General features: G+C 32.8%; 1 long non-coding RNA gene across 1 annotated transcript; it reads left to right on the top strand.

The window, feature by feature from the left end:
• The first annotated feature begins 1052 nt into the window (after positions 1 to 1052).
• On the top strand, positions 1053 to 1882 carry LOC126741948 (uncharacterized). The gene is made up of 3 exons (XR_007662440.1): positions 1053 to 1195; positions 1254 to 1397; positions 1652 to 1882. It is a non-coding gene; the product is annotated as an uncharacterized LOC126741948 (long non-coding RNA).
• Positions 1883 to 21989: the final 20107 nt, after the last annotated feature.

Genomic DNA, 21989 nt, shown 5'->3' with positions numbered 1-21989 from the left:
TGTTTATTTTCCGGATTCGTGTATTTTCTTTAATTTTCGGTTTCAAAAGGAAAAAGGCCACATTTTAGTGTTTTTTTAAATTGCTAGGATGGGAAAAACTTTTGTCGTTTGTGCCGCATCATGATAAAAAGGTGATTCAAGCCGATCTTTTCACAAGTAAGTACCGATACTTTCATAACATCACATCATGGGGTAACCATCATCATAAACGTAGAATAGGGGACCTTATAGATAAACCTAATAAAAACTTGAATGTGAAAGTGTGCGTAAAATACCAAAATATTTATATTTTTAAATCTAAATATTTTTTTGAATTTTTTTCTATCGATGAATATGTTCGAAATTTATCTATTGATAAATAGGCTATAAAAAATATAAAACTAGAATTTCGTCCCTGGTTTTATTACAGGATTTTATGTTTTTTTTTGTTGTTTTGGCAGAAAGAAGGCATACCTAATACCACAGATGTAAATAACTCCGCACGTGCTAGCACGTGGAGCTATTTACATCTGTGCTAATACCCATGTACCTATCTATGTATAGTTATGTTTTTTTAATATAGACATTAGGTAGATAGATGAAATTACTAATTTTTTTTTGTTTTACCATATTGCAACTTACAATGATATATATAGTAATTGGCACCACATATTAATTCATTACTCTAATTTTTTTTGCTTTTTAATTAAATATCAAATACTTATTATAGATTGCCCAATTACCCATACTTATTATAATATATGCCCAAAGGGAACAATGGATTTCATTAATGGAAATCAACACAATTAAACAGAACATATTTGTTTGTTCAGATCACATTCTTAAAAGTGATTTCTTATATAAGGAAGATAATATTATCAGTAGCCAGACTTTATTAAAAAAATCAGCTCTACCTCAAAGGTAATTTTTTTTTAAATATATTTTTCTAGTATAAAAAAATCGTCACAAAAAGGATTAGTGTTACTCATATAAGCTTTATTTATACCTAATACTTATTAAATTAGGTATGTATGTAAAACTATTTTTTTACTAGGATTTCTGATGCACTGGTTAAAAAGACAACAGCCGATAATTCAGTTAATTTAGCAAGTGATTTACCCTTCAAAGCTGCAGGGGTAGCTTTCCTGAAGACTGCAAAAACTTCCTTAGCTTCCAAAATGGTATATAGTACAAACAGTGAAGCTAATATAGACAAGTATGGATAATTAAAATAGATTAATATTCTTGATACACCAAATTTTGTATAATTACAGATCTGATCATTCATCATCAACAATAACTGCATCTGAGATTAATAGTTCTACAGTAACCGTGGGGTCTAGGTCAACAATTACTATTTCTCATCCAAGCCGTTTTTGTTTAACTGCTACACATTCCCTGACTCTGCCAAGAAAAAGGTAAAAATACACTCAAAATAGACTACTAGTTTTATGCCATGTATCATCCTATTCTATATATCTTATTTAAAAGTGGTATAGTATTTTATTGTGTTATATTTGTTTAATTAAATGCAATTAATCAAATGTATGATATTACAAAGATTCTTTATAATAACATATATTTTATTGATCAATTGGATTATCATAATACATTTTTTTAATTTTTTCTTTTTAATTTTGGTAATACTATATTTTTATGTATATTATTCTAGGGTAAAATCAAAATGATATCCTGAGGACCTAAGCACTGATGATTCCGCCGTTTCAAAAGCTAAATCACTTGTTGCCAAATTGTGGAAAAAAAATAAAGAACAAAAAATTAAAATTCGAAGATTGCAATAAACAAATTTGCCCCAAAGAAATTGAATTAGATGTCTCAAGTCATTATTAAAATACTTAAGAAATAATAACATGATTTTCGAAAAAGCCCAACATACTACATATTTTATTTGACTTGTAAAAGTACTTGTTTGTATATTACTACTAATAAACTATCTAATCTAATCTATTGTACATAGTCTTTATTCTTAGGTAAGCTTTGGTATAAATTAATATGATATAATATTTGGTATTAGGTATTATATAGGTCACTGTTAAATGTCTCAAAACCATTGTACAGGCTAAATACTCATAATAAAAATCTTATAACCTATAAAAAACCTGCAACTCCTTCACAATTTGAACATCCTTGTAGTTTTAACTCTTTCCACTGAATCAATACTGTCCCTTTGAAAAAGTCAGCACCATAGAAGTATATATTATGTTATGTAAAGTAAGTGATGTAAAACTGAGTTTTGTCCAATATAATAATAACAATAAAATTTTGCAAAATGTTAATAATGTGTGTCTTAAAACATGATTTATTAAGAAATCTATAATATTATATTAATAAAATATTTAATTTCCATAAAAATGCTTTGACAAAAATGGTGCCTTTTATTAGGACCTTCCTCTAACGAAGTCCGTTAAAAAAACATATAAATAGCTCATAAATGGTAATATTACTTATACTCAAACTCTATAATAATTAATAAAAATTTATCAGGTAAATATTTGTTGACGACGTCACTGGTAGAGAGTGCTTGTATCAGTGGCAACAACAATGCGATCGAGCGGCGTTGCGGTGCCATTACCGTTTTCTCGTTTTTTCGTACTTTATTTTCATTTATTTAAAGTTAATATTGACTTCGATATAGAGTATTTTAGCAAATTTATTTTAAAAAAATGCTTGATATTTTATTAAAAGGGAGCAGTAGTATTGTTTTGAGCCTTCGGAAACAACTGAAAATTTTTATGATATTATAAAGTGATTTTGTCCATTTCTCTATAAGCATTTGGCATCATTGCATCAGAGAAGCAAACAAACCTGTCCATAGTTCCACGGCATGCTACTTCTAGCCTTTCAATGTTCTAAGATTTTTGATGATCGACAAAAACCAGATAAAATATAAGTAAAATAAATTCACGTCTTACATTGGTAGGGGCTTAACGACCTCGAACTTCCCAAGTTTCGTTTGTATTGTCTATGTTTAGTCCTTTAAATATCAAAGCAATAATATTGAATTTGAGGAGGACACCACCGGTATGAACCGGTTGAATGTGGCGGGGCGGAATAGTCTGCCACCCAAGATGGCCGATTGATTCTGATTGACTAATTTTTGACGTACATCAAATATGACAATAGTCAAATTTTAACTGTCGTATTTGACGATTGACTTTTTTAGGTTGTCTTTGGGTGGAAAACAAGCCAAGACTCATAATTTTCTTCTAGTTTTAATAAATTTTATAGCTTTTTGTAGTTTTTTTTAGTCATGGGTTGATAAATTATTTTACAGTATAGCCATTTGCCGAACGGGAAGAGCCTAGTGAGCAGGAGCGCCGTCTTGCTGAAAATATATTTCAGATGACGAGTTTCCAGATAAATGGATAGGGCGAAGGGGGCCTATAGAATGGCCTGCTAGATCTCCTGATATAACGCCGTTAGACTTTTTTCTATGGGGTCATTTGAAATCTATTGTGTTTACTCCCTAACCTGAAAGTTTGGATGAACTTCGTGAACGCATCATCGGCAGCTGCCATGATATCCCACAACATGTTTTTGAAAATGTCCGTCAGGAATTTGAATATCGCCTATATCATTGTTTGGCCAAAAACGGGCAATATTTTGAACACTTATTGAAATAAAAATTAATATTTTCATGTTTTTGTTTTCTATCTGAACAAATTAAGATAAACAAAGATTTTTCTAATTTTCTCGAAAACGAATCGACCGATTTAAAAAAATCAAACGTCAAAATAAAAGACTTCGAAAGACGTTTACAACAAGCTATTACTCCCTTGCCATTTAAAAATTTTAAGGGGATGACCCTGAAGTAATTTTAGGTTAGAAAGTTGTCCCCCTTGACAAACCTTTTGACGTATTTTAACGTTTTTTTTAAACAGTGGTTTTCGATAAATCCGTGGTGGGAAGTTTTCAAATTAACACCCTGTATATTAGCTTCACTGTTTGTACTATATACCGTTTTGGAAGCTAAAGAAGTTTTTGTACTTTTGAGGAAAGCTACCCCTGCAGCCTTGAAGGGTAAATCACTTGGTAAATTAACTGAATTATCGGCTGCTGTGTTTTTAGCCAGTGCATCAGAAATCCTTTGTAAAAAAATACGTTTATACACATACCTAATTTAATAACTATTAGGTATAAATAAAGCTTATATGAGTTGGAATGTTTTACAAGCTGGATGTTTTACAACACAGTCCAAGCACAATTTTTAAAACGTTGTTTTTTTAGCTTACATAATGTAGTAAATAAAAGCATTCAAACCTTTATCAATAATTCTAAGGTAAAATATAGTCATACTCTATAAATATACTAGAAAAATATATTTAAAAAAAATTACCTTTGGGGTAGAGCTGATTTTTTTAATGAAGTCTGGCTACTGATAATATTATCTCACTTATATAAGAAATCACTTCTAAGGATGTGACCTGAACAAACAAATAAGTTCTTTTTAATTGTGTTGATTTCCATTATTGAAATCCATTGTTCCCTTTGGGCATGGCCATTAGGCAATCTATAATAAGTATTTGACATTTAATCAAAAACCAAAAAAAATGTGACGCCAATTATTATATATTTTATTGTAAGTTGCAATAAGGTAAAACAAAAAAACATATTAAACATATATGCATATATTAGCCTTTTTTCTGCGAAAACAACAAAAAAAACATAAAATCCTGTAATAAAACCACGGACAAAATTCTAGTTTTATATTTTTTAAAGCCTATTAATAGGTAAATATGTTCAAAAAAATATTTAGATTTAAAAATATAAATATTTTACGCACACTTTCACATTCAAGTTTTTATTAGGTTTATATCTATAAGATCCCCTATTCTACGTTTATGATGATGGTAACCCCATGATGTGATGTTATGAAAGTAACGGTACTTACTTGTAAAAAGATCGGCTTAAATCACCTTTTTATCATGATGCGGCACAAACTACACAAGTTTTTGCCATCGTAGCAAATTAAAAAAACACTAAAATGTGCCCTTTTTTTTTTTAAACCAAAAATGAAAGAAAATACAGGAATCTCGAATATAAACAAATAAGTCAAATTAACGTTATAATGGTTGTTAAAATATAGCTAAAAATTTTCTCCGTTGGATATTTGTGTCGACTTGACAACAGAGAATCGGCAAATATGTATGTAAACAAAACACCCCTCTTGCCCCTGTGCACATGAGTGATGGAATTATTATTGAACATCTACTTTTTAAAAAGCAATAAATTTAATTCAAAATAAATTCTACACAAATTTGACCATCAATTAACTACAACTTTATTCGTCGAAAATTAATAGATAAGTGATTTTATATAATGCAATTTTTATGGAGCCTAATAATATTAAAATGCTTCTTTTGTTGATTCAGGAATATTTGTAATAATAATAATTATGTATGGGGTCAACTGAGGTTCTTGGCCTGGTTGCATCACATAACTAAACATAAATCATAGATTTTTTTAAATGTCCATTGAATCCATCCTAACAAAGATCTTGGAAGAAGATCTGTCATGTAAATCTGACTAAAAATGTCACCAATTATCGAGTTTGCTCCAAACACTTTTCCGGTTCTGATTTTTACAACCCTGATAATCCTGTGCGACTTAGATAGAATGCTGGAGTAAAAATTATATTCAGTTAATTCAGATAAAGTAGAAACACAACACCTATTTGTTCAGTTTAAAGAAAATGATGACACCCAAATTAACATAGCCTTCTCAAAAATTGATTTCCCTAATCGACTTAATCCACCTTAAGTTATACACATTTTTGGATAACCATGGTCATTTAGAGAAAAAGTTTTGGTTGGTTTATTAACATTTTTTTAAGGACTTCTCATGTTGTGACCAGCATGACATTGAAAGCAAATGGTTCAAGGTACCATTAGCTTAATAATTTATAAATATTTAAAGGATTGAAATCAAAACCACAACAACAATCTTTGAGTGTTGGCAATTATAAAAAGTAGAAAAAGTTTCGACAATCTAAAATGTTTGAAAAAAAAACAAAAATCTTGAATATCCTCATTTAATACTCATGATACACAATTAGAATCCTTTTTTTTTAACTTTTCAGCTAATAGATAGCGCTAGATATTAGTAAATAATACCTTATTTTTAAAAAGTCGATTCAGCTTTTTGAAAATATCTGAATTTAAATTAATTTAATTATCGCTTAAATATTTTATATAAAATACTTAAACTAAATTACTTCAGACATTTTGAGTAAATTTACAGTAAATTTAAATCCAGGAATTATAAGGATTTTCAGTTAAAATATGCTGTATACCTGCAACAATTCTATTTTTTACATAAAAGGTCTTATTAATACCATACTTTCAGTTTACAGTATTTAATTTAGAATAGATTGTAACTATTTTTATGCGTTTTAAAACCCTTTGTTAAATTTATTTTAATTCATCTTAAAATAAAATATTTAAAAGAATTTAGTTTTGTTTTTTTTTTTAATTCAAATTTGCTCCCATACCTATCATGCCAATTTATAATTATTGGTAAGTCTCTATATCTAAAAATCTTAAATGTTCTAAATAAGCAATATCTTGAGAACTAAATCTAAATTAAATAATATTTTAGTTGATGTGTTAATTCTTGAATAAAGTGATGAGGGATGTCTGAGATGCAATTTTTTTCCCAGAATTTAAAATTAAAATTTTTTATAAAATGTGGGTATTTCTAAACTGATAAACGTATTTTAATAATTTTAAAATAAAATAAAAATCTATTTTAATATATGTCTCATCACTTGTCAGTGCATCAACGCATCAACTTTGTAGTTCTGCAAATTACTTCAAATATAAATATCGCGCAATAGATCAGGCTTAAATTTCCCGCCACACACCACCTAAGATGGTTGCCCCCTTTTTGGCAATGTCAACAATGTCAATAAAGCTGTCAACAGAATTTCTATCTGTTCATTAGGCAACACGCATTTCTCTATATTTGTATTCTGTGGAGGATACTGGCTCGGTCCAGGAAAATTTTAAACTATTTTATTCAAAGAGTAATGTAGTACACACATTTGAAGAAGTACATCAGGTAGATGGCCTATCAAAGTTTGAAAATATAAACATTGCACAACTTCGTAATATTGTAATGAAACTTGAAAATATATCAGCTAATGATATTTTAGTCCCAAAGGCAATTAGAACCAGTGTTCTTATACCTATTCCGAAAGTTCCTATACCAAGCAAGCCAACTGAATATCGACTATCATTATCAGTAATAGACAAGATCCTGGAAATTGTGGTTTGCTCTCAACTACGACAATTTCTAGAGATAAATAAACTTTTATTTAAGAGCAATCTGGATTGCGCGAAAAACATTTATGCGAGTCAGCAATATAGTATGTTTGTTCCAAATGGCGTTCTTTCATTCATAGCGGAAACATTGTGCTAAGCGTTTTCATAGATTTACAGCGAGCTTTCGAGACCATTGATAGGAGAAGACATATTCAGAAACATTCACATATTCAGAAATTGCAGACTTATGGAATTACCAACAGAGCACTTGATTGGTTTGCTGACTACCTGAAAGATCGGGCGCATGTGACTCGAATTAATAATGTGCGTTCTAATTCATTTGCGAGTGAGATTGGTGTACCACAGGGTAGTGTTTTGGAGCCTCTTTTATTTGTACTCTATGTGAACGATCTAAATAAATACATTTCTGAGTTAACTACTTAAGTATAACACATTTCTGAGTTCATTTGCAGACGATACTTTAATTTATATATACGAAAAAAATGTTGAACAGACTGTTAATACCATAAACTCAGAACTGGATATTTTGTATAACTTGAGAAAGACGGCTTCAGATCAGATCTTCAGAGAAGAAAGTGGATGAAAAAATTGAGGGAATCAGGGAACTATTTAAGTTACTGGTAAGATTAGTGAAATAAGTGTAAATGTATGTATTTAAAAATATTAATAAGAATAATTAATAATAATCCGTTAAACAAAGTTTTTTTAAATAAAAATATCATAATATAAGTAATGATTTTTTCTATGTTTTTAATATTGTTTGGTTTTTTCTTAATATTTCGCCTACTTTTTAAAAAATAACTAATAAAAACGTTATCATGTTTTTGATTGTTTGCAATCGGCAAAACTAAGTGTTTAGTGCAATGATGATGGGTTATCTCATCGACTTATATTCCTATTTAATAGAATATATTTTTTTTGTTCTCTTTTGATATGAAAATTGTTTAATTTTTCCTTTTTATGACACTTATATACCGAGTCGATTAAGAGTCAAATAAGTCTATATATAAAGAAGTATTTTTATGAGAAAATGGTTAAAAATTTGACAGTGTACTAATATCAAAAACAAAAAAAGTACATCTGACAAAATATCTCCAAGATAGCACTTTCAGTTATGCAGAGAGATTTTTTCTATTATATTTTATATTTAGGTATAGGATACTATACACAAAGCCAAGCCTGTACAGGGTCAAAACCATCCTTTATAGACATAGTGTCTTCAGTAGAATCAATCCACCTACCACGTCCTGAGGCCGATGAATTTCGACACGAGGTAAGGGTTGTTCTGGACTCACTTGAAAAACAGAAACCTTCGCAGAACATCAGCAAAGAAGAGGAAACAGCTCTCAGAAATCTCACATCAAAATTCTTCTTGCAGATAAGGGCAATGCAACTGTGATTATGGACCTGGAAACCTACGAAAACAAGGTTGAGGAAGTTTTGAACAAAGGCGAATACAGGCTACTATCTAAGGATCCGACGACAACCATAGAAGGTCGAATTTACAGAGCACTTAAAAAGTACTCCTCAACATTGTCGGATGCGGTACGCTTTAGGCTGACACCACATTATAGCAAACCTCCACACCTATACGGACTACCCAAGATTCATAAGGAGCAAATGCCTCTGCGGCCAATCACGAGCTCTAGAAATTCGCCGACATCAGAACTCTCGAAATTCCTTTTGGAGATCATTAGACCGATCCAGGGAAATGCAGCGTCTTTCGTGTGAAACTCTGCCCACTTTGTAGACCTTCTTGGAGGAATCGAAGTCGAGACCAATGACAGATTGGTGAGTTTTGATGTCGAAAGTCTCTACACCAATGTACCCATAGGAGAGTCTCTTAACATCATCCGAGACAAACTAAGCAAGGATGCAGCTTTCTCAACTCAAACCACACTGCCTCTGGACGGGGTGATGAAACTTTTGGAGATCTGTCTTCGTAATTCTTACTTTCAGGTCAAGGATAGATTCTACGCCCAAGACGAAGGACTTCCGATGGGTTCATCTCTTTCCCCAGTAATAGTAAACATCTTCATGGAATGGTTCGAGGAACATGCAATAGATGCCTCCCATTGCAAATCCAAGCTCTGGCTTCGATATGTGGACGACACCTTCATCAGCTGGGACAAAGAGGAAAAAGCACTTCAGGAGTTTCTGCTTCACCTCAACAGCTTCAGACCAACAATCAAGTTCACGATGGAGACAGAGAAGGACTCAGCTCTACCTTTCCTAGATGTCCTCGTTAAAAAGGTCGGTGGAAATCTACGAACTTCAGTTTATAGAAAACCAACACACACGGGCCAATATCTTCACTATGAGTCCAACCATCCTGCAACCACCAAAGTAGGCATCATAAGATCCCTCTACAATAGAGCTCGAACCATCTGTAGAAACGACGAGGATCTCAAGACTGAAGTGGATACCATCTACAAAGACCTACAACAGAATGGATATCCAAAGAAGCTAATAAGTAGGACCATCCAAAGGACGCGTCCAAATCAAATCAGAGACGAGGCCACCACGACAACCAGACTTCTACCCATACCTTACATTAGGGGTACATCGGAACAAATCCGACGCATTGCCAGCAAGTACAATATTAGAACTGCCTTTAGATCTAGCACCACTATCAGAAGCGTGGTATCAAAGACCAAACCAGATGGCCTGTTGGATACCAAAAATTGCGTCTACCGGATCCCATGTGAGTGCGGTGACTCATACATAGGTGAAACGAAGCGCCCCCTAGAAATCAGAGCGAAGGAACATCGCAGCTGGACCCAAAGAGGAGAGGTTTCCAAATCCGGAATAGCAGAGCACGCGTGGCATAATGGACACAATATCCATTGGTCAGAAGCCAAGATTCTGCAGAAGGAACAGCACTGGCGGAAGAGGAAATTCGTAGAGGCAGCTTTCATTTCACAGAATCAGGGGATCTTCAGCCAGCCAAGCGTCGATATACCCAACATCTGGAAGCCTCTACTCTCAGGACAGTGTAGGATCTAGAGAGAGGCGTGTCCTTCCCCCCCCCCAACTCTTTTCACGGATGACTTTCCTTTCCACATTGCTGCACACATCTAGTATTTAAGCCTATAGAATAGTAGTTTGCTGTCAGTTTACACTTGATAACGGTTGGAGATAATTACCAACCGAAACGTCGTGTTACATTAAATAAATAAGACAATGCAAATTCGACAAGATGTTTTCCCTGTAAAGGGTGTCCTAAATTCGAGCATCACCATTGGGAAATCGTAAACTATAAGAGATACGAGGTCAGTTAAATTAAGGCAAAGTTGCGCAATTTGGCGCTCATTAAAACGCCCTTTTGAAATTCCGAATAGTTCCGAAGATATTTGGAAAAAAATGGAATATTCGCGATTTCATTTTTATTTTTTTACGATTCTATTTGAATAAATATAACAAAATAAATTACTCATTCTCATTGCTACTTTCCCTATATTACAAATTGGTTTCGTCAGATTTTTAAACCGAAGTTTGTTTTTTTAAATATGGCCCCGTTTTTTTTTACTGATTTTAAGAGCTCCTTATGTTGCTAAACCAACGATGTATCGCACTTATTCAAAAATTTTATATTAATGGATATTTCCATAAGGACTCGTGTTAAAAAGAAAGACAAAAAATATATTTTTAATGGGATTAAAAACAAACATCTTTTTTATAATAACGCATTAATAAAAAAAGCCTCAACACTAACAATCACAGAGGTTCAAAAACAACACAATTAAAGTAAATATTCAAATAGTAATCCGCCTCCTTGGATGCATTTTCGTGTCAGTCTGTAAATTTCATGGATCGCACGCTGAATAATCCTTTCGAGGATAGCCCTGATCTCGTATTGATTATTGATATTGATATTAATATTGATTATTGATTGACGTAAGGCTTCATAATTTTGTGGCGTATTTTGATAAAGACGGTTTTGAAGAAACGGGTTTAAAGAGTTTAAAGAGTTTTTTTAAGAGACGGGTTTTAAGGTCTTCTAGCCGGCCAACGTACGGGTCCTTGGTTTCCAATCCATTTGTTAGGGAAAAATTCATTTAATAAATTGGTGACGCATCGTCCATTATGGGGTGGTACACTGTCCTGTTGCCACCATACTTAATGTAATACATCCAAAGGTTCTTCCATTAAGGAATCCATTATATTGGTCCTTAATTCTGCATATCTTTCGGAAGTTAGATTTCTTTCAAGAAAAAACGGGCCGATAATTTTATTGTGCTACATACCGACCCATACATTAAATAATTGTTGTCTCTGAGGTCTTACTTCTTGATTCTGCCTTGTTGTTTATGTTTTCTATTGAGCAATAGTATTAGTTATGTCTATTAAATAGTGGATTTGTTGAAAAACTGCATTCATCTGTCACTATAATTTTATTTAGGAAGTTGGCATCTTCATTAACTTTATCTTGCAACCATAACAAAATTCTAAGAGTCTCTCAGCATCGCCAGGTCTTAGTGTTTGACTAATATGAATTTTGTAAGGTTTATATCCACAATAGTGACACTTCGTTTGAGAATCTTACAGGAGACTTTAATATCAACTTTAATGATAAAAATTCTGTCTTTACTCTGCGCCTCAATCATGTAATGGTATCATTTAATATACATATGCATGTAAAAGATTCTACTCGTATAATACAGTCAACAAGCTCCACTATTGACTATATTTGTTCTAATTTTCCATATGACTCCGTGGAGTGTACAGTCGCAAATTCTGCTTTATCAGACCATGAATTTATACTATGTAAAATAGCAAATATACAAAAGGAATTTAGTGTATCTGCACAGCGATATGGTCGAATTTTTGGCATTAATAACTGTAATAAGTTTCGTCAACTTTCAGCTCTTAACTCCTGGAATTCTATTTTCGATTTATCTTCCTTTCACACAAAAATTGTTAAGCTCTTTGATGCTCTCTTCCCAATGATTAAAATGAAACTGAAATCCAAACCTATAAAATCTTGGTTCACGAGGGGTTTGAAAGTATCTTCAAGAAATCTGAGATCTCTTCACACAATAAGAAAGTTCACTGACTCTCCAGTTTTTCATAACTATTTCAATTCTTACCGAGCCTTGTATCGTCGTCTGATATGAATCTCTAAGCAAACTTACTACTCCAACCGTCTAATTGGTTCATCTAACAAATATAAAGAGAGTTGGAAAATTATTAATGATATTCGTCACAATTATGGTAAGCAGTCAAGGCAATGCCCTGAAGTCTCTCCCAATGATTTTATCAATTTTTTTTCTAATATTGCTCTACAACTTCAGCACAATTTGAACCCTTCTGTGGATCCTCTTTCCTTTATGCCAGCCATTCATGTTCCAAAATTCCTTCTTCTTTATACCTACAACGAACTCAAGGATATTCTGTATACTGAAAAAAATAAAAATTCAACTGGAAAAGACAATCTTTCAGCTAAGATTTTTCTCAACCTTCCAGAAACGGCGCTAAAGGTACTAGTTGACGCAATTAACCTTTCTTGGAGCAAAGGGATATTTCCATCTTACCTAAAATCAGCTAAAGTTATCCCAATTCACAAGGGTGGAGCTCTTGATAATTCTTCCAACTTTCGTCCCATCTCTCTCTTATCTATGCTATCAAAGGTAATCGAAAAACTGGTTAAAAATCGAATAATGTCCTTTTTAAAGTCCAAAAACATCTTTACCAGACTTCAATTTAGCTTCCGTGAAAATACCAGTACCAATGATGCCATGTTTAATTTTTTTCATAAGCTTTACTCCCAGATAAATGATGGTGGGTTTCGGCGGCAGTTTTTTGTGATTTGTCGAAGGCTTTCGATTGTGTCTGCCATAGGATTCTGCTGCGGAAGCTTCATCATTATGGATTTCGGGAAGTTTCATCTTCTTGGTTTGCTTCCTATCTGCAAGATCCGCAAAACGAGTGCTTGTAGGATCTAAGTACTCTGATTACCATCCTATCACCTTGGGAGTTCCTCAGGGTTCAGTTTTGGGCCCTATACTTTTTCTCCTATACATAAATGATCTTACCAATCTTAATGTACAGGGGAAATTGACTCTATTTGCCGATGATACCACACTTCTTTGGTACAGCCCAGACACAGATAATCTGTGAACTACATTAGCAACTGATCTTCAGGTAGTAAATCTCTGGTTTGAATTAAACTTGCTGTCACTAAATCCTCAAAAAACCAAATTATTGTGTTTGAAGTGTGCTCTAGACCACGTGCCTTTTTCTAATTCAGTAGTTCAGCAGTTTGATAATACAAAATTTTTGGGTATATTCATTAACAGAGAACTCAGATTTGAAGAGCATATCCTCGGTACTTGCAAAAAGGTGTCTGCAGGTTGTTTTGCAGTCAGAGTGGCTACCCTAGAGCTTGGCATGGAGTTTGAAAGATTTGTATATTTTTCATTAATTGAATCCCACCTTAGGTATGCCATTTGCTTCTGGGGTAATGCAGCTGCCTACCTTCTACAAATGCTGCTTGTTTTACAGAAGCGTGCTGCATGTTACATCTGTGGGGCTAAACCAAGAGATTCCTGTCGCCCATTATTTGTTAGGCTGGGCATACACACTGTCTTCTCCCTCTACATTCAGGAAGTGGCCTGCTTACTTTTTGCAAATCGCTTTAAATTTATAACCCCAAATCCAAGACACTTGACGCGTCAAGTGAACGATCTAAATTTTCCAATCCCCTCCTCCACATTAACTAAAAAATCTATTTTCTACGAGGGAATCAAAAATTTCAATCGTTTACCAGGTGGAATTAGGGAGGCAACATGTATTGACACTTTTAAACGTAAATTGAAAATACTTGACCGAAAAATGTTACTTTTTACTGGATGAATACTACGTCGACACATTCTAATTTTCCCTAAGTGTAAGTTTACAGTATTTGAATTTTATTTGATTTGTTTGTATGGTTAGAATTCTTTGCTGTCTTATACTTGAGGGGATAATTATGGATTTTAATTTATTTTTTATGTATTTTTTTACTGCTGTTCTTATGTATTGTTTTCTGATGTTTGTTTTGGAACTCGAGTGTGTATGGGGTGTAGTGGTTAGTAGTTAGTTAGTAATAGTAAAAGTTTAGTGGTAGTAATTTAAGGTAGCTTTGTTTAGAACAATTTTTCTTTGTTAATAACGATGTATAACGAAATGTTAATAACGAAAGCATGTTTTTTTTTTTTAGAAAACTCTAATTAAAGCTCGAGGATTATTATTTGCCTTAAAAATAATTTAAAATTATTCATTCTGCTTTCTACTCTACAATGGTTTTATAACTTACAGTGTCCAAGATAATTTGTTCCTCTTCGGGATCGACTCGTCTTCCATATTTAATCTTTGGTTTAACTTAGTAATTTTGAAGGTCCTTTTAGGGTAAAAAATAAAGTGGGTTACTGCATTTATGAACTTGAGGATATGCATGGGAAATCAAAAGGAAATTGGCATGTGCAAGATCTTAAACCTTATTATGATGAAGTTGGAAACTAGCTACCTATTTAATTTATTTTTTTTATTTTCATTGCCTATTACTTAACTCAATAGATAATTAAATTTAATTTGGATGGTAGTGTAATTATTTTCTTAATTGGCTATACACCTATAAATTAGTAGTTAAAAAAAATTTTTTTAGAAAAAAATTTTTTTGGGGGAAAAAGAGGGTAGCTGTTACAGGTTAAAATTGGCATTTTATACTCTTTATTAAAAGCACTGATTATAGTTATATTTTCAAAATAGATATTTTACAAATATTAATGATTGATACTAGTAATGCCCTCTCTGTAATAGCCTCCCAAGTAACCCATAGTTCTGTTCTCTAGCCATTTCAAATTACAGTATTCTTTTTTTTTAAGGACACATTTAGTTTTGTACATTTCAGCTTCATATTGTACTGGTTGTTAATGAAATTTTATTTATACTCTTATAAAATCCGGTTCTGGACTAAAGAAATATTTTAGAATTTAAATTATATCCCATATTGATTATTTAATTATTTTAGAACGAATAATGATTAATTGGGCATGTACAATTATTGTGTATGTTGTACTGTTCATAGTACAATATCTGATTTTGGCTTGACCATACCAGATATGCTGGTTGATTTTACTCGGACTGACCTATCTAATTTTTGTCTCTTTTTATCTAATGTAAATATTAGTTTTCTTGGAAGATAGCAAGAAGTTGCTGGTCTAGGCAAAATCGAAATTGATTGTCATAGTGACACATATTTTCATTGCCAACTTCCTTGGGCCACAAATTTTGTTATTTATTTTTTATAAAAGGTTTTATGGTACTTATAAAAAAAGTTAAGTTATTTTGTTATATATTTCGATTGGCAATACACTTTGTGCGTGATTGCTTAAATACGGGTTTGACCTCTGCGGTCGTTCCTTTTCCCAGACCGCCGTCATGAAGTGAAGAGTGCTTTAGTTCTTTTTGAAATTCGTGTGAATTTTACCCATATGGGGATATAATTGACTAAATGTGGTGATAGTAAATCAACTTTTTGGGCGTAATGCTATAATTTGTTGTTTTGTTGAATTTACTGGCCTTTATGGCGATTTAAAACCTAATAATTTTTCACGTGCCCTCGAACATCGGCAAAATAGCGGTTCTGATTGGCATTGGCAGGGGACAATTTAATTAGCAAAGCTACATAACATGGATTTTGGACGGATTTTTTTTTGTACGGACCTGATTTCTTCATGCCACATGGTGCTTTCGTTTTGGGGTTATGTACTCTACTGGCTCTAATCTAGAAGGAGATTTTAAGCAACTGTGAGCTAACGTCTAACCTAGACCACTACCAGAGCTTGGCGTATTGTGAAGTGGAAGAGGTGAAGCTTGGAAGCCTGCAGTTTTTCTTTGACTGGGAATTGGATGTCTGGGAGAGTCTCGAATCTGAAGTAGTCTGCTGTGTGTGGAGCTAGGTGACACAACCTAACATTTTTTTATTCACTTATTTTATTTTTATTATCACAACTTTTATCTTTTGAGTTGAGATACATACATAAGCTTATTTAAAATTTTATTGACATTATTTAATCGATGCTATTTTATTATTGAATATTACTGATAAGAGTACATATATATGTGACAAGTGACTCCTGCGAGGTAAGACGCAGCCGGCTTCGTATTACTACGAGTGTATACTTGGGTTATATTATTTATTTTCAGACTACTCTTAAGATGTCAAATTTTCTCAGATTAACTAGTAAATATTAGAGTAAACTAATAAAAGGGTAATTTTAAGTGGGGAAGCTTCAACAGTTAGGGTTGTTATTTTTTTTTTTTTGCTTAGGTCAATGTCCGTGGCGGGATATACCGGGCCATGTAAATTATTAGTTTAATTGAATTGAAGCTTCATTCCCCAAAAGGTTTGGGTGTAACATAATTTATTTTATTTTGACAACCACACTTTGATTGTGTATTTTTTGTGTGATGTTGTGGTTCCTTATTACCAACTTAAATAATTATTCCTCTTAACGATAAATAACATAACATAATTCTCTGTGATAATCAAGACTTAAATAAATTGTTATTTTCTGTTGTTAATTTGTTTTTCACTTGAGTTGAGTAGGTTGGAATATCATAGGTAATTTGGAAACAATAGTGTATACTGATTTGACTTTGATTTTGTTTTCCAAGTTTCGTTTTGAACTTGCCTAAATAAATTTTGATAAATATTGGGCGTCCTTTGGGATTATATAAAATCCAAAACTTGGTGGCGCCATACTGATTTTGACATTTAAGTGGGTAACTCTTGGGTAGTTACTACCTAAGGAAATTTTGGTTCATTTGGTTGAGAAAGAAGCTAGAACCCACATCGGCTTGAGCTAGTAGCATTGTGAAGGATTCCTTCTCTGGGCGTTTCAGGTAAGAGGGTTTATACGTTATAATACGTTATAAAATAATTAAATAATCAATATGGGATATAATTTAAATTCTAAAATATTTCTTTAGTCCAGAACCGGATTTTATAAGAGTATAAATAAAATTTCATTAACAACCAGTACAATATGAAGCTGAAATGTACAAAACTAAATGTGTCCTTAAAAAAAAAGAATACTGTAATTTGAAATGGCTAGAGAACAGAACTATGGGTTACTTGGGAGGCTATTACAGAGAGGGCATTACTAGTATCAATCATTAATATTTGTAAAATATCTATTTTGAAAATATAACTATAATCAGTGCTTTTAATAAAGAGTATAAAATGCCAATTTTAACCTGTAACAGCTACCCTCTTTTTCCCCCAAAAAAATTTTTTTCTAAAAAAATTTTTTTTAACTACTAATTTATAGGTGTATAGCCAATTAAGAAAATAATTACACTACCATCCAAATTAAATTTAATTATCTATTGAGTTAAGTAATAGGCAATGAAAATAAAAAAAATAAATTAAATAGGTAGCTAGTTTCCAACTTCATCATAATAAGGTTTAAGATCTTGCACATGCCAATTTCCTTTTGATTTCCCATGCATATCCTCAAGTTCATAAATGCAGTAACCCACTTTATTTTTTACCCTAAAAGGACCTTCAAAATTACCTGCCAACTTAGCAGTAAAATAGTTCCCTGCATCTGACAATGCATACAATCTTTTCCAAACTAAATCACCAATATTGAATTCTACATTTCGACGTCTTAAGTTATATTGATCCCTAGATTTCTGGCCTGCTTGTAATAATTTCTTCGATACAAATTCCCTTAGCTTCCCTAAAGATTTAACCCTTTTAATGGAATTCCCCTGAGATTGATCAGAAACTATATTTTGGTTAACGTCCCTATATTGAAAAAATTCTGATGCATGCAAAATCATTTCAGTACCATAGTTAATAAAGTAAGGCGTTTTACTTGTAACTTCATGAGTTGCTGTATTAATTGCACAAGCTAAAGCTGCTAGGTTTTCATCCCATATTCTATAATTTTCCGAAGCAAAAGCAGTTAACATGGATTTTAGTACTCTATTGACTCTCTCTGTAACATTAGGAGAAGGATGATAATTGGGATTATACATGATTTTAGATCCATATTTTTTTGCTAAATTTTGAAATTCTTTGCTCTTAAACTGTACCCCATTGTCACACCTAATAACCTCTGGAACTCCATGAAAAAGAAAAATATGTTCCTCAAGAATATTGCATATTTTAGCAGAATTAGCCTTCCTAATGGCAAAGAAACGATTAAATTTACTAAATACATCAGTGACCACAAATATATACATATTGCCACGTTTACTCTTGGGCAAAGGACCAAATAAATCCATACTCACAACCTGCCAACAATGTTTAGGGACCAAATTAGAAACCATTAAGCCTGCTGGCTTCTTTTGTTCAGGTTTGATTTTCTGACAAGTAACACAATGTCTCACAAACCTTACCACGGTCGACCTCATCCCTGGCCAATAATACAATCTGCCTATCTTGGCATAAGTCTTATAGACACCTAAATGACCTCCTAAAGGCGAGCAGTGGCAGCTTGCAAAAACCTCGTGTCTCCTATCCTTAGGAATAACTAATTTCCAATAGTCAGCAGCGTCACGTAAATCTGGGTAATCTAACCTCACATATTTATAAATCTTGTCCTCACTAACTCTCCAAAGAGGAAAATCTAATGGATTTTTGACAATTCTATCTCTCAATTTAATATACCAAGAATCACTAGTTTTATGAAAATCATGGTTGGAGAACTGAACAGAATCACAATTTACCGGGACATTCCTCGATAAAGCATCCGCTACTACATTATCGCGCCCTTTCCTATGAATTATTTTATAGTCGAATTGCTGTAGCCTTAAAGCCCATCTCCCCAATCTACCTTGAGGATTTTTAAGATTATCCAGCCACTGTAAACTATGATGATCACAAATAACCGAAAACTTAGCACCTTCTAAATAACATCTTAATTTTTCTATACCAAATAGGACTGCTAGAAGTTCTCGCTCAGTAGCTGAATACAACTTTTCCTGTCGAGTCAAGGTACGAGATATATAACAAATTACATTTTCACGCCCATCATAAATTTGATATAAAACAGCGCCAACCCCATATCCTGAGGCATCTGTTTGCAAAACGAAGTCATATTCGAACCTAGGGCAAGTTAAAATAGGTGCTGAAATCAAGGAATTTTTAACTTTTTGAAAAGCTTCATCACATTTTACATCCCAATAAAATTTAGTACCTTTCCTTAAAAGTTTGGTAAATGGTGCAATTATATCAGAAAAGGTAGGAATAAATCGACGATACCAAGAGAGCATACCAATAATTCTACGAACTTCTGTCACTGATTTTGGAGTTGGCATGTTAGTAATGGCTTCGACTTTGGAAGGATCCACAGAAATTCCATGACGATTTACTACATAACCCAAATATCTTAACTCGGCTCTACAAAATTTACTTTTTTCCTTATTAAGTGTAAGACCGGCCTCCTCCAAACACTGAAAAACATCTTTTAGAAGCTGTAAATGGCTCTTAAAATCTGGGCTTATTAGAATAATATCATCGATATATCTAAACACTGAATTCTGAAACTTGGGACCGAGGATGGTGTCGATCAACCTTTGGAAGGTTGCGGGGGCATTATGTAATCCAAATGGAAGTCTACGGAACTGAAATAAACCACGTCCAGGAACGGTAAATGCAGTATACTGCTTACTATTTTCCTCCAATTCAACCTGCCAATAAGCACTCCTCAAATCCAAAGAACTAAGATATTTGGCTCCGCCCAACTTATCCAAAATGGCTGAAATGTAGGGAAGTGGATATGAACAACGCTCGGATACAGCATTTAATTTCCTAAAATCAACGCAGAATCTCATTTTGCCATCACTTTTAGGCACCAGAAGAACCGGAGAGGACCAAGCTGAAGTAGATGGTTCGATGACTCCCAACTCCAACATCTTGTCAACCTCCTCATCAATGAGTTTCTGTTTGAAAGGTGATACAGGATAATACCTTTGCTTAATAGGCTCACTATTAGTGGTTATCTTATGTTTAACAACTGAAGTGCATCCCAGCCTATCCCCAATCTTTTGAAAGTAAGATGAAACTAATTTATCCAAAGCCAAATGTTCTTCTGCAGATAAATCTGCTTCACACTGAATTAAGAAAATTTCAGAATTTAAGGGTTCTTCAGAAAAATGCCATTCACCTCGACGCATGTCAGGAACAATACCCAAGTTTTTCCAGAAATCAATACCCAAAACCAACTCATGACGAATGTCTGGGACTATAAAAATGTCAATAACCCTAATAACTCCTTTTACACTTACAGGCACGCTAACAACGCCTATACATTCACACGACAGATTATTAGCTATTGTACAAGATGTTCTCCTATTAATGTCCAAAGTCACTCCCAATATTTTCAATTTTTCCCAACCAGCACTACCCATAAAAGTCCTATTTGCACCTGAATCCAAAAGACCATAAAATTTAGACCCAAAAATTTCTACTGATAAATAAGGACATTCCCCTGGACCTACATGTGCTAATACATAGTCAAGTACAATTTTATTTTTACAATCCATGGTCGAATCAAAACCAGAAGCAAACCCTCGACCTAAGATTGGCTTCTCGAGCCGTTTCCCTGATTATTATGTCTATTACAATCTGGACAGTTTATTTTAGTAAAGTTATCTTTTCCACAGCCAAAACATTTTTTAATTTTTGATGTACAATTTTTAGCAAAATGATTTGGTTGGTCACATTTAAAACAAAGTTTTACTCCAGAATTAGCATTACCAAAATTATTGTTATTTTTGTTGCCAGAATTGTGATGATTTAGACCACTAGGACCTGTTTTAAAATAACTGTTCTTAAAATTATTAGAATTAAAATTTCTGTTTTGTCCATAACGATCTGAACCTTGGAATTTATTGTGGTTACTAGATCTTTGATTAAAATTTTGATTTTGTCCTGGCCTATTTTGATTATTAATATTATTATTATTTGCAAATCTATTTGTATTAAGAAAAGAACTCTGATTTGAATGAGGTATATTCTGGTTATAATTACTTGAAAATCTGTTATTATTATTGTTGGAATTTTGAAAATTTGAGTTTATTGATTCACAATTATTCAGATTGTCAAATTCTGTACTATTAAGTTTACTACTTATTTTAAAATTTTCTAAACTTGTCCTATTATATTGATAATCTAAATCAGGTTCGAGTGACAAATTGCCCTTCTTAGGTGGTTTAAAATCCTCTACCCTTAACCGAGTCTCCTCTAACTTTCTACACAATTCAATAAGTTCAAAAGGTGTATTTATTTCATGCAAAGTTAATCTTTCCTGATAAAAAGGTAAAATGTTTGATCTTAAGACTCTTAATCTTAACTGATCACCAACTGGAGTAGGCATTCTATCAAAAAGTTGAGACATAGCTGCAACATAAATACCAATCGGTTCATCACTATCCTGAGTTCTTTCTAAAATTTGTTTCCATAATTTATCAGCAAAGTGTGGAGGTACAAACTCATCTTTCATTAATTTAACTAAAGAGTCCCAATCTGTTGCATATCTAGATATTAAGTGATAATAATTTAAAGCTTGACAGTCAAAAAGATCAGAAGCTGAGTTGAAAAGTTCTGCCTTTGAAACACCCCTTGAAATAGATAGTTCTTCTACCCTCTGTAAAAATGCATTGAAGCTTAAACCTGACTTATTACCTGAAAATTTTAAATTCCATTTA

Source organism: Anthonomus grandis, chromosome 11 (genome assembly GCF_022605725.1).
Source record: "Anthonomus grandis grandis chromosome 11, icAntGran1.3, whole genome shotgun sequence".
NCBI lineage: Eukaryota > Metazoa > Arthropoda > Insecta > Coleoptera > Curculionidae > Anthonomus > Anthonomus grandis.
The sequence above is the reverse complement of the archived record's forward strand: the minus strand, read 5'-3'. Positions and strand labels throughout refer to the sequence as shown.